Below are 11,532 nucleotides of genomic sequence, written 5' to 3'. Positions count from 1 at the left end.
AATTACAAACAGGCCCAGATCAAAGGGCTACAACTGAAGTAGTAGGTCAAAGTGATTCACACTATGTCAACTGGATCAACGTGAGATCCTAAACTGCAGTGCAACAGCCCTAAGAAAGAGTCTTGACCAAACTAATTAGGTGAAGCAATGTTTCTTTTTTTGGGAGGATGAAGCTTGCAGGCAGAGGCTCAAGATTCCACAGAGGGTGTCTTGACTCCCTGAGGTTAGCGGTTTGGCCCTTCACTCTAAAATTACAGGACATCCAAGTGGTGATCATGTTACATTCCCAGCCAGAATTCTACCCTCTGGCTTTGCTGATAGAATCAGTGGCCCCAAAGCCAGAAAAATACCCATCTGATCTATTTTGCTGCCAGTGCGCATGCATGCGCTATCGCAATGACGTACGCGCAAGGTGAATTTTTATTTCACTGCGCATGTCATCTTATTGTAACTTAGGCTGTGTATGAACTTTCGTCTTTGAAGCACTGCAGTTTGAGGGTCCAAACTGCATGTACAGTATATTGCTTTGCAGGGGTCCACACCTAAATACCATGCAGACAGTATGCACAGCTGTTAACCCATTGCAATCTATATACATGTGTTCGGCTAGCGCACTTTGCTTCCTCCCCTTTCAATGGCCACCACAACCTCCCCCTTCCTTTGCAAGTTTATCGGTAAACTGGAAATGAACTAGTACTGCAGGTGCAGTTAGCTGTATTGCACTCAGTGTGTCCGGAGCTTTCCTTCCTTTGTTCCATGCAGGCAACTTGATGAGTAATAATAATTTATTATTTATACCCCGCCCACCTGGCTGGGCTTCCCCAGCCACTCTGGGGAACAAAATATTAAAATACAGTAACCCATCAAACATTAAAAGCTTCCCTAAACAGGGCTGCCTTCAGAGGTCTTCTAAAAGTCAGATAGTTGTTTGTTTCCTTGACATCTGATGGGAGGGCGTTCCACAGGGCGGGTGCCACTACCGTGAAGGCCCCCCTCTGCCTGGTTCCTTGAAACTTGGCTTCTCGCAGTGAGGGAACCCCCAGAAGGCCCTCGGCATTGGACCTCAGTGTCCAGGTAGAATGATGCGGGTGGAGACACTCCTTCAGATATACTGGACCGAGGCCGTTTAGGGCTTTAATGGTCAGCACCAACACTTCGAATTCTGCTCGGAAACGTACTGGGAGCCAATGTAGGTCTTTCAACGCTGCAAGAGGATACCCTTCCTCCTACAGTTATAGCCAGGGCTTTTTTCTTCAGCCAGAACTCAGTTCTGGCACCTTTCAAGTGGGTGCCATTACCATTATAAGAGAACAAGGGAGGTGTTTGTGGCGAGTTCCAGCACCTCTTATTTTAAAACAGTAAAATAGCATTGGTTACAGCCAAATATCCAAATTGCTCCAGTTTCGCTTCAAGGACTTAAAAGAAAAAAATGCAATCAAACTCTTGGAAAAACACATTATAGAATCCTGCCATTAGCATCATTGTGTAAATCTCACTGTCTTCAGCGGAGATGCTATTTTAGTGCAGAGTTAAGTGGAGATTCAGTGCCTTGTTTTTGGGATGGTTACCATGACACAAACTAGACTGTTTCATTATTCTTTTGAAAGCTGTTGTGTGAGTTGCCCTTGTTTACTTTTTCACTTGATCAGCACAAGTCCTGTACAATCGCCTCCTCGCATCTTTCTAGCAGCAAGCAAGTCAATCAAAGCACTAATTATCCCACGTTCACCATTAAACATGTTCCATTCTACCGCATGGGATTCCCAAGATACGGCTGCTCTTTCTCTTTAAAGGGAGCAGAAGTCCCAGGCTCTGAAAGCTGAACGTCAGTGTCGGTGGCCTACTTTGCGAAGAATAAGTAGCTTCTTAATCAGCGATGCATAATATTTTTTTCTTCCAGCTGCAAACATTTCCCCCTCTCTCCCTCACATCTTTCTTTCTCTGGGGTTAGATGGAGCGAAATGCCAAAAGCTCTTCATAATGCTGAATCTATCAAAGCTTCTGATGATTCCTAACACGACTCTGGCACATCACACAAACGGCAGTTATACTGGTGGGGGAACAGAGCGGGGGGGACGGACTCTCCTCCGCCTTGCTTGGCACTGTGCTTCTATTCACGGATAAATCAGCAAATGTTACAAATGCCTTGACTGAGTAATGAATGGGTTCTGGGTTCGTTACTGTGCCGACAGCAGGTTTTACATTCTATTGAGTCAGGCAAGGGAGAAGGTGAATAGGGTAGAATTTCAGGAAAGGATTAATGAAGGGTTTCTTGCTGAACATACTGCTACAATGTTCTCTAAGTCGCTATACCAAGCAGTCGCTGATTTTCTTCTTCTTCTTCTTCTTCTTCTTCTTCTTCTTCTTCTTCTTCTTCTTCTTCTTCTTCTTCTTCTTCTTCTTCTTCTTCCTTAAGGCCTGCACTTTAACAGCTTAAAATAAGCTTCCTTAAACAAATTTGCATCAGACAATGTGTATGTGAGCCACTTCATTGGTTTCAACAGAATTACTTTCCTAAATGCTCCCCCCTTCTTTTTTCCCGAAGCAATTTCTGTACTTGAAAATGCATTACAAGGAACATTGGCTGCGGCTACAGTACAATGATGTATATAATACGACAAGTGGTGTTTTAATCAGCTTGAGCCGTAACAATGACTATACAGTGTATATTGTGCATATGGCTGCCCTGTTTCTCCATGTCCTCCGACATTTGCTTGGTTTGTTCCTCTAGAATTGTAATTAAAGTCCACCCATTTTGGCCTTTCTCATATTTTGTCTGCTTTTTCTTAGTAGGTGTTAAGAGCTTGCTTGCAAAGATTGCTGCTCCTGCATGGGATTCAGTAGCAGATTTAGGATGACGGCTTGATGGAAGGGTGTTTGCCGGTATTACATTATGTCTGCCCATCATGAGTGCCATGCCAAGTATGCTGTAAGAACATTTTGCTAGCACAGAATATATATATATATATATGCACATGTCTGCACTCTGCCAAAAATAGCCGGCATGTCTTCATGAGCAGCTGGATGCTACACATTGGTTTTAGTCTTTGTGCTCTTTTCTTCAAAACCAGACCCAATTCCAGGCAAATGGGCCTGCATAGGCAAAAGTCATCCTTGTTTATTTATTTTATTTATTTCATAAAATTTATACACCACTCGATAGTAGGAAAAACCTCAAGCAGTTTACAAGAAAGATAAAACCATAAAATTACCACTAAAATTTTTTGCAACCGCAGTTTAAAACAGACTGAAAGTTAAAACCCCAAGAGAATAGACTAAAACAAATCAAAACTCACAAAACCTTCTAAAACCAGGGAAAGGGGGCCTTCTCAGCGGTGGTGCCCTCCCTCTGGAATGCCCTCCCATCAAATGTCAAGGAGATGAAGAACTACACAACTTTTAGAAGACATCTGAAGGCAGCCCTTTTTAATGTTTGATGATATATTATGTTTTTATGAGTGTCGGAAGCTGCATATATTTAAGCCCATTGATTTCAACAAATTCAGGTGTGCCTAACTGCACAGGATTGGGCTGTAGGAGAGAACCTTCACTTGTCTGATCAATGTCCCAGCTGGCCCTCTCTGATCAAATGCTGACACAGTATATGTACTCCCAAAAGCGTGTACTGTACATTGAATGGCTCTTTATTCAAGTGGACAGCTTGATCGAAAAGGACAAGATAAACCCTTGGCGTAACTCCACTGATTTTTAATGGAACCATGTCATCCAGGAGAAGCATCACAAATTACAAACAAGATATTTGTTCGGAATGCTTTGCTTTAATTATCGGTTAAGCAAAGCTAGAAGTCAGTTGTGCTATGGAGTGGGATCTTTCGTTGCAGCCTTTTAAAACCCTGACAATGCCAATTCAGTTTTGCTTAGCTCATTTACTCTGTGTCTGAACTTGTAAATTAATCATCGCTGGCAACCTCAATTTAGATGTAATTAATCATACAGGGAGGAGCAAAGAAATTGCACTGATGTACGTCATATTAACAACATTATCTGATTGCTCTCTGTGCAATTTACGAGTAGCCTGATGCGTGTACACAAGGCATCTGCTGGTTCTTTGGCACGCAAGGAAATGTGTATCACGCAGAATACAATAGAATGAATAATAGATAGCCAAAGTGGCTGAGCGTATATATTACTCATTGCTTTGTGTTTTTGTCCCATTTTTTACATGCAAAGCAGTGTAAAATTCTCTCCCCCCCCTCCACAATTTTATAAATTCCCTTCTTGTGGTGAGATAAAGATGTGATGGGCAGAAGCCCACGGGGATTTTCCTTTGTGAAACTCAACTGAAATAAGTAGGAGCAATGCAAGACCAGGAGAATTCATTCCAGTGGAGGCAACTACAGAATATCACAGTGAAGATTGCTCTTTCAATAGATGATCCTGAAAATCAGCGCAGATGGGTTCTATTCTCAGTGACATCCAAGATGACTCCACAGTGTTGATTCTGATAGTTCAGGTGCTTAGATGACCAAAGCAGCAGAAATGGTATGCAGAACGTTGGAGATGGAGAATATTGTGGCCGGACAACTTCCATCATCTATCAGGGAGCCGGCAAGGAAAACAGGGTTTTCACAGATCAGAGAAAGACAAGGAAACACCGGCTACCTTATAGTTAGTTTCTTTATTAAGGATGCAGAACAGAGAACACATGGAGACTTATAAGGGCTACTCCTGTCTAGATGACGCAGTTGCTCAGATTGGTTTGTAACTCCCCCTTCACTCCTATCGCTCTGTGTCAGGGCTCTCCCTTTGCCTATGGCGAAGAAGAGTTTGGATTTGATACCCCACTTTATCACTACCCTAAGGAGTCTCAAAGTGGCTAACAATCTCCTTTCCCTTCCTCCCCCATAACAAACACTCTGTGAGCTGAGTGAGGCTGAGAGACTTCAGAGAAGTGTGACCAGCCCAAGGTCACCCAGCAGCTGCATGTGGAAAAGCAGGGAATCGAACCCAGTTCACCAGATTACGATTCACTGCTCTTAACCACTACACCACACTGGCACTGGTGAGCCCCAAGGGACCCTCTCTGTGTCTGCCTGGCTGTCTGCTCTGTGACATGCAGCAGACGCCTTGTTCTGGGGGTGTGGGCTTGCAGGCTGTCAGCAGAGAAGCTGTCAGGGTGCCTCTGTGGTGGAGCTGCTAGGGCTGATTCCTGTCTCTGCTCTGTGCAGGGACACCAGCCCGTTTCCTCCTCTTCACCATCCTCTAAGCTCCAAACCTCCGGTACTTCCCAGCTCTTCCCTTCCTCTGGGGTGTGGCCAATTTCCCACCACCAGGCTCTAGGATCCAAATCTTCTCCCATCTGTGCTTTTTCGGGGGGGGGGGCTCTTGGTCAGGCTACTGACCAAGTCAGGCTGCTTGGTCTACCACTCCTCCTCATCCAGCTAGTCTCTGACATCATAAAGCCCTAAACGGCCTTGGTCCTATATACAGTGGTACCTCTACTTACGAATTTAATGCGTTCCGAACACACATTTGTAAGTCGAAAAAATTTGTACGCCGAATCCCATAGGAATGCATTGGGAGAAAAAATTCGTAAGTAGAAGCAACCCTATCTAAAAATTCGTAAGTAGAAAAAATCCTATCTAAACCGCATCCAAGATGGCGGACGGAGCTCCATTCGTAAGTAGAAACATTCGTAAGTAGAGTTATTCGTAAGTAGAGGTACCACTGTACCTGAAGGAGTGTCTCCACCCCCATTGTTCAGCCCGGACACTGAGATCCAGCACCGAGGGCCTTCTGGCGGTTCCCTCACTGCGAGAAGCAAAGCTACAGGGAACCAGGCAGAGGGCCTTCTCGGTAGTGGCACCGCCCTGTGGAACGCCCTTCCATCGGAGGTCAGGGAGATAAACAACTACCTGACATTTAGAAAACACCTAAAGGCAGCCCTGTTTAGGGAAGTTTTTAATCTGTGATATTTTAATGTATTTTTGTATTTGTTGGAAGCCGCCCAGAGTGACGGGGGAAACCCAGCCAGATGGGTGGGGTATAAATAATAAATAATAATGATAATAATAATAATAATAACCATCCCAGACAGTAGCAGTTGGCTGGGCTGGGTGTGTTGCTCTCCCAGCTTCCCAACACTGCATGCCACAGCTGCTCTCTGGGATGGGGAGGGGCAAGACATGGTTTGGGCACGACACAAGCACATTGGATTGGCTCTGCCACTGCACCCATTCCTGCTGCCCTCCCAGCCACCTTGCTCCTAACCCTTCTTGGTACATGGCAGCAACATGCAGGGCTGGGAAGTCAGGAGAGCAATGGAGCCCCTCCCCCAATTTGCAGCCCAACCAACCTCGACTGTCTGGGATGATGGGAGTTGCCAAGTCCAATAACACCCAGAGTGCCACAACTTTTGCCCATCCCTGCAGTATGCTGTTTTTGCTGCTATGGTGTTGCAGATGTGGGAATGTTAAAGATAAACAGAAAGGATATGCTGAATAAGCATTATCCTTCCTTCACTCACACTAGTGAAGTGATGTAGAAGAGCAGATTCCCCTCAACATAGCTGGAAGCTGGTTCGCATATTCGCTTGAATCCCTTAGTTGAGTTTATTCCTGGTGTCCCCTTTTGATCCCTCTTAAAAGAATAAAGACACGAGAGTCTTTCTGAGCAAAGTAACAAAAAGTTTACTCGCATTTCAGTTCACGATATGATCCCTGAAAGGCAGGCTTTACTTGGTAGGTAGTTACATAATAAACAGTGAGTTCATCTCATATGGAGACTGAACTCATGTGCTGCTGGCTGAGAGCCAGCAGACAGCAAAATTACATAAAGACAAAGAAATGGCTGCAGGAGAGCAGCAAGCAAGAGCAGCAAGTGAGGAATGAGAAAATTGTTGCGTGACTCGGCTCTTTTGTGGAGTCAGACAGGGCCATGCCCATCTCTCAGGTAACATGCAAAGGGAAGAAGCTCCAGACCAGTGGAACAGGAAGTTACACTGACTGGATGTCCCCCTGCCTGTCCCACTCTAGGGAAATAAGGGATGTTGCATTTGACTGCACCAATGGCTTACATCCCAGAGCAGATTGGAAAGGGAAACCTTTTATTGCTACCTTGAAATTATTAGTGGTACAAAATGACTTGGTGATCATCGGGGCTCTGGGAGATGTGCCCAGGGAATAGGTTTGCATAGCTGAACATGTAGAAAGTGAACCATGTTTGTGCTGCTGCTTCTTTCCCAGTTTGCACATCTTGAGTAGAGAGTCTGTGAACAGATTCTACCATTTGACTACTCCCGGCTGCAGATAACGGATCCTACCTGCCCAGACCTTCCTCTGAATGTGTGAAGGTCAGAAACAGAGGAAACAATCCCATTCCTTCCTAGAAATGTTCGACCTACTGTGGGCAAAGAGCTTTAGGGGGAAAAGATAGGATAATTCCGCTGTAAAAACCTAAACATGCTTACTCGGAATATCCCATTTAATTTAATGAGTCTTGTCCTCAAGCATAGGAGTGCAGCCTGCAGGGGCCCTAACCTGTGTCAAGTTTAAGCGGCCCCATGGCACTGACAGAAAATATGTGCATTATTCTAACAGACAATGAAAACAGAAATAATAATGTTTTATATTTGCATATATGCTGCTACGTAGATGCAGCTAAAAGCTTTCCATCTAGCTAATATATGCATCTTTGCAATAAGCTTATTTATTTTTTAACGAGTTATGTACTACTTGAAATTTAGTAAAAAGGTTAATTTGTCATCTGAAGCCCTAACATGTGGTTTATTTTGCCTGCATTGGCAGCCTGTGAAGCTCAGCACTCAATAGACACTGGTCAAGTCTCCTATAGCTTTAGACTCGTTTATAGATTCACATTTTACTGCAACACACACACACACACACACACACACACACACACACACACCTGTTTTCCTTAGTGCCCACCACAGTCTAAAATCCAGCTTGTTTTCAATTTGTGTTCTGAAAGTTGCCTAGGAACTTTAAAAAGGACTATACAGGACTATATAAAGGACTATATACTGACTCTGGTCCTCTTGAGGCTTGGCCCTAGAAATATAAATGTGATTTAAGTCAAACCAACACAGATGCTGGTGTTGGATGAAATCATATCAAAAGTATGCTTGCAATTTCATTAAAATGTTACACATTGGCTGGTACTAAAACTACCAGACCAAAATAGTGCTTAGCAAAAGAATGTTGTCCTCAGACATATTCTGAGTTTCTATGATTGCTGTGTAGAGCTGAATGCTTTTAAAAAGAAAAACCACACAACCACACATACAACCCAACACCCACAAACTCTAAATTCTGCATGACATGGCTGGCACCAGCATCTAGCAAGGCTGGGCAGCTGCTTGGAGCCAATATAGAGCCTACAATGCCAAATCATTCTCTTGCAAAAAAATAATAATACTCCCATTCCCTAAGCTGCTCTTGAGAGAAATGAACAGGAAAGGTGAATGAAGGAAGGCTGAAGTGATTGTGCTCTCACTTGCAGAAATGGTCAGGTTTCAAGTAGTTCGGTAGTGGGATAGGCCTGTATCATCAACTTTGCATTCAGAAGTTCCTGGCATCTCCAGGACATGTCCCATGTCTGAAACGCTGGAGAACTGCTACCAGTCAGTGTAGATGTCAGGAATGTGGCCCCCGCAGAGTGCAGCGGAAGAGTCAGCCTCAGAAATTGAGCTGAGCAAGCAAGGGGCGACTCTACAGAGGTGAGCTGCGTGTCAGAGTTTAGAGAGGACAGCCCAACCCCCCTCATTCCCAGGAAAGAAGCTGTTAGCTCCCAAGGAGAGGGAGAGTTGGAAGTTGTCCTGAGCATTGCTAGGCAACTAGCAGATAAGCCAGAGTCTGAAGCTGTGTCTTCTGGGAGCCGAGAGGAGACAGGCCAGCCGTTCAGTCCCTGTACTAGAAGACTGGAGAAGTTCAGAGAACAACAGAAGGGAAGGAGAAGAAAGGCAGGATTTTGGCATTCTTCCTGTTGGGGGAGGGATGATGAGTCAGACTGAGCAACTACTGTTAATGAGAGCACGCAGGAAGGCCGTGCTCTGAATGTGTTTTTTCTTGTAAATAAACTTGCATAAAACTGACAGAGAGTCGTTACTGCTTATCAGGCTGCTTGCCTGCCAAAGATCGTTATATCAGACAATATTGAGCTAGAAAGACCAAAGTTCTGATGCAGTAGAAGGAAGCTTTCTGCGTTCCTAGGATATGAAAGGTATCTTGCCCAGGTTCCTCCCAAATAAGAGCTGTTCTCTATTTAGATCTATCTTCTGCACTACAGGAAACACACAAACACACGCCTCAGATGAATGGAGTAGACACACCACCAAATTATTAGTGATGTACTGCTCCCTCAGTACAACTAGCCTGGGCTTTAGTGTGGCTCCAACAGTTACAAAATGCTCAAGAGACCATTCTGCTCCAGATCAGAGCGCAGCTGGTGAACTAGATACAGGTTGTGATTTCTGACCTCCACTGTCCCTGGAACAAGCATAACCATGCACAGGAAGTCTTGTCTTTCCAGCAGTCCAGGAGTCACCAGCCACCACCAGAAAAAGAGGTGCCAGAACTCACTACAAACACCTCCTTTATTCTCTTATAATGGCAATGGCACCCACTTGAGAGTGCCAGAACTGAGTTCTGGTGAGTTCTGGCTGGAAGAAAAGCCCTGCTTATTACCAGTATATTACTCCGAAATCACAGCTGCCACAGCTTAGTTTTGATGAAAACGAAAAATAGAGCTGGGGAGGGAAGGTTTATAACCGTATTAGTGTCAAAGCCATGGAGAGTCTCCTTCCTTGATCTCATAGAATCATAGAGTTGGAAGAGACCACAAGGGCCATCCAGTCCAACCCCCTGCCAAGCAGGAAACACCATCAAAGCATTCTTGACATATGCCTGTCAAGCCTCTGCTTAAAGACCTCCAAAGGAGGAGACTCCACCACACTCCTTGGTAGCAAATTCCATTGCCAAACAGCTCTTACTGTCAGGAAGTTCTTCCTAATGTTTAGGTGGAATCTTCTTTCTTGTAGTTTGAATCCATTGCTCTGTGTCCGCTTCTCTGGAGCAGCAGAAAACAACCTTTCATCCTCCTCTATATGGCATCCTTTTATATATTTGAACATGGCTATCATATCACCCCTTAACCTTCTCTTCTCCAGGCTAAACATACCCAGCTCCCTAAGCCGTTCCTCATAAGGCATCGTTTCCAGGCCTTTGACCATTTTGGTTGCCCTCTTCTGGACACGTTCCAGCTTGTCAGTATCCTTCTTGAACTGTGGTGCCCAGAACTGGACACAGTATTCCAGGTGAGGTCTGACCAGAGCAGAATACAGTGGTACCGGTACTATTACCTCCCTAGATCTAGATGCTATACTCCTATTGATGCAGCCCAGAATTGCTGCATCAATTGCTGCATCAATAAGATCTCATGAAGATGCGAATCAACCTTGATAGGGAAAGAACTTGGCATGCTCAAATATTGTTTACTCCCTAATCCCATCTTTCTATAATGGAAATCAACATCTAAATTGATTCAACCCAAGAATTGCTTTTCTTCTGGGCACCCTCCTGGTGCTCACATGCCAGTGGTAGGTAGAGCCAAGGGCAAAAGTTGGCAGGGCAAATAATGTAAATATTACCTTTGTACAGTAGGCAAGTTTCTATACATTCACATATCCTCCATCCAGACAAACAGGAGTCATTATGAGAGTTCAAGGACACATTCCAGCCAGGAAAAAACCAGGTTTGAGGCAAAGCTGATGAAGGATGTTGCTTGGGGAGAGTGGGTGGGTCTAGGCTACACCTCATCACAGAGCAGGACACACAGCCCTCTCCAGAACCCCATACACCTGCCCACACATTCAGTGGTGTGAAGAGGGAACATGATCAAACTTTCTAGGCATACCCTTCAGTAATGATGCACCTGCTGGCTATTCCCTCCAGCAGCTGCACGTTAAATCTAGACCATAAGGACATAAGAGGGTCTATTTAGTCCAGGATTGTTTCTTTGCAGTGATCAACTACAGTGGTACCTCGGTTTGCGACCGCAATCCATTCCGCAGAGGTGGTCGCTCGCCGAAGCGGTCGCTCCCCGAAGGCACGCTTCTGCACACACACACACTGCGCAGATCGCTTCATGTGATCCGCAACCCGGATGTAAACACTTCTGGGTCTGTGGCGGTTGCTCGCCAAAGCGGTCGCAAACAGAGGTAGGTGTAAACCGAGGTTCGACTGTAGCTGCCTGTGAGTACAGTATTGCTCTTCTGCTTGTGGGGGGGGGGCAAGCCCTGAGGGGCTCTCGCTTCTGGTTCCAAGCACATACCAGGTGCGACCCACTCTGGGGATAGCGTCAGGTGTGGAGTTTGACTGAGGCAGTGCATCTGTTGAACTGTAACCCAGGTATCTTAAAATGAGCTTAGGGAGGACAGAAACCTCCTGTGGAGCCAAGACTCACTTGATCCTGATTTTCAGTATGAATACAGACCATGAAAGCAGGGCCTTGCAATCCTTCTGCCCCATAACTATGGTAGTGGGGGCAGTACCT

The sequence above is a fragment of the Zootoca vivipara genome, chromosome 11, assembly GCF_963506605.1.
Source record: "Zootoca vivipara chromosome 11, rZooViv1.1, whole genome shotgun sequence".
NCBI lineage: Eukaryota > Metazoa > Chordata > Lepidosauria > Squamata > Lacertidae > Zootoca > Zootoca vivipara.
Note: the sequence above shows the minus strand (reverse complement) of the source record.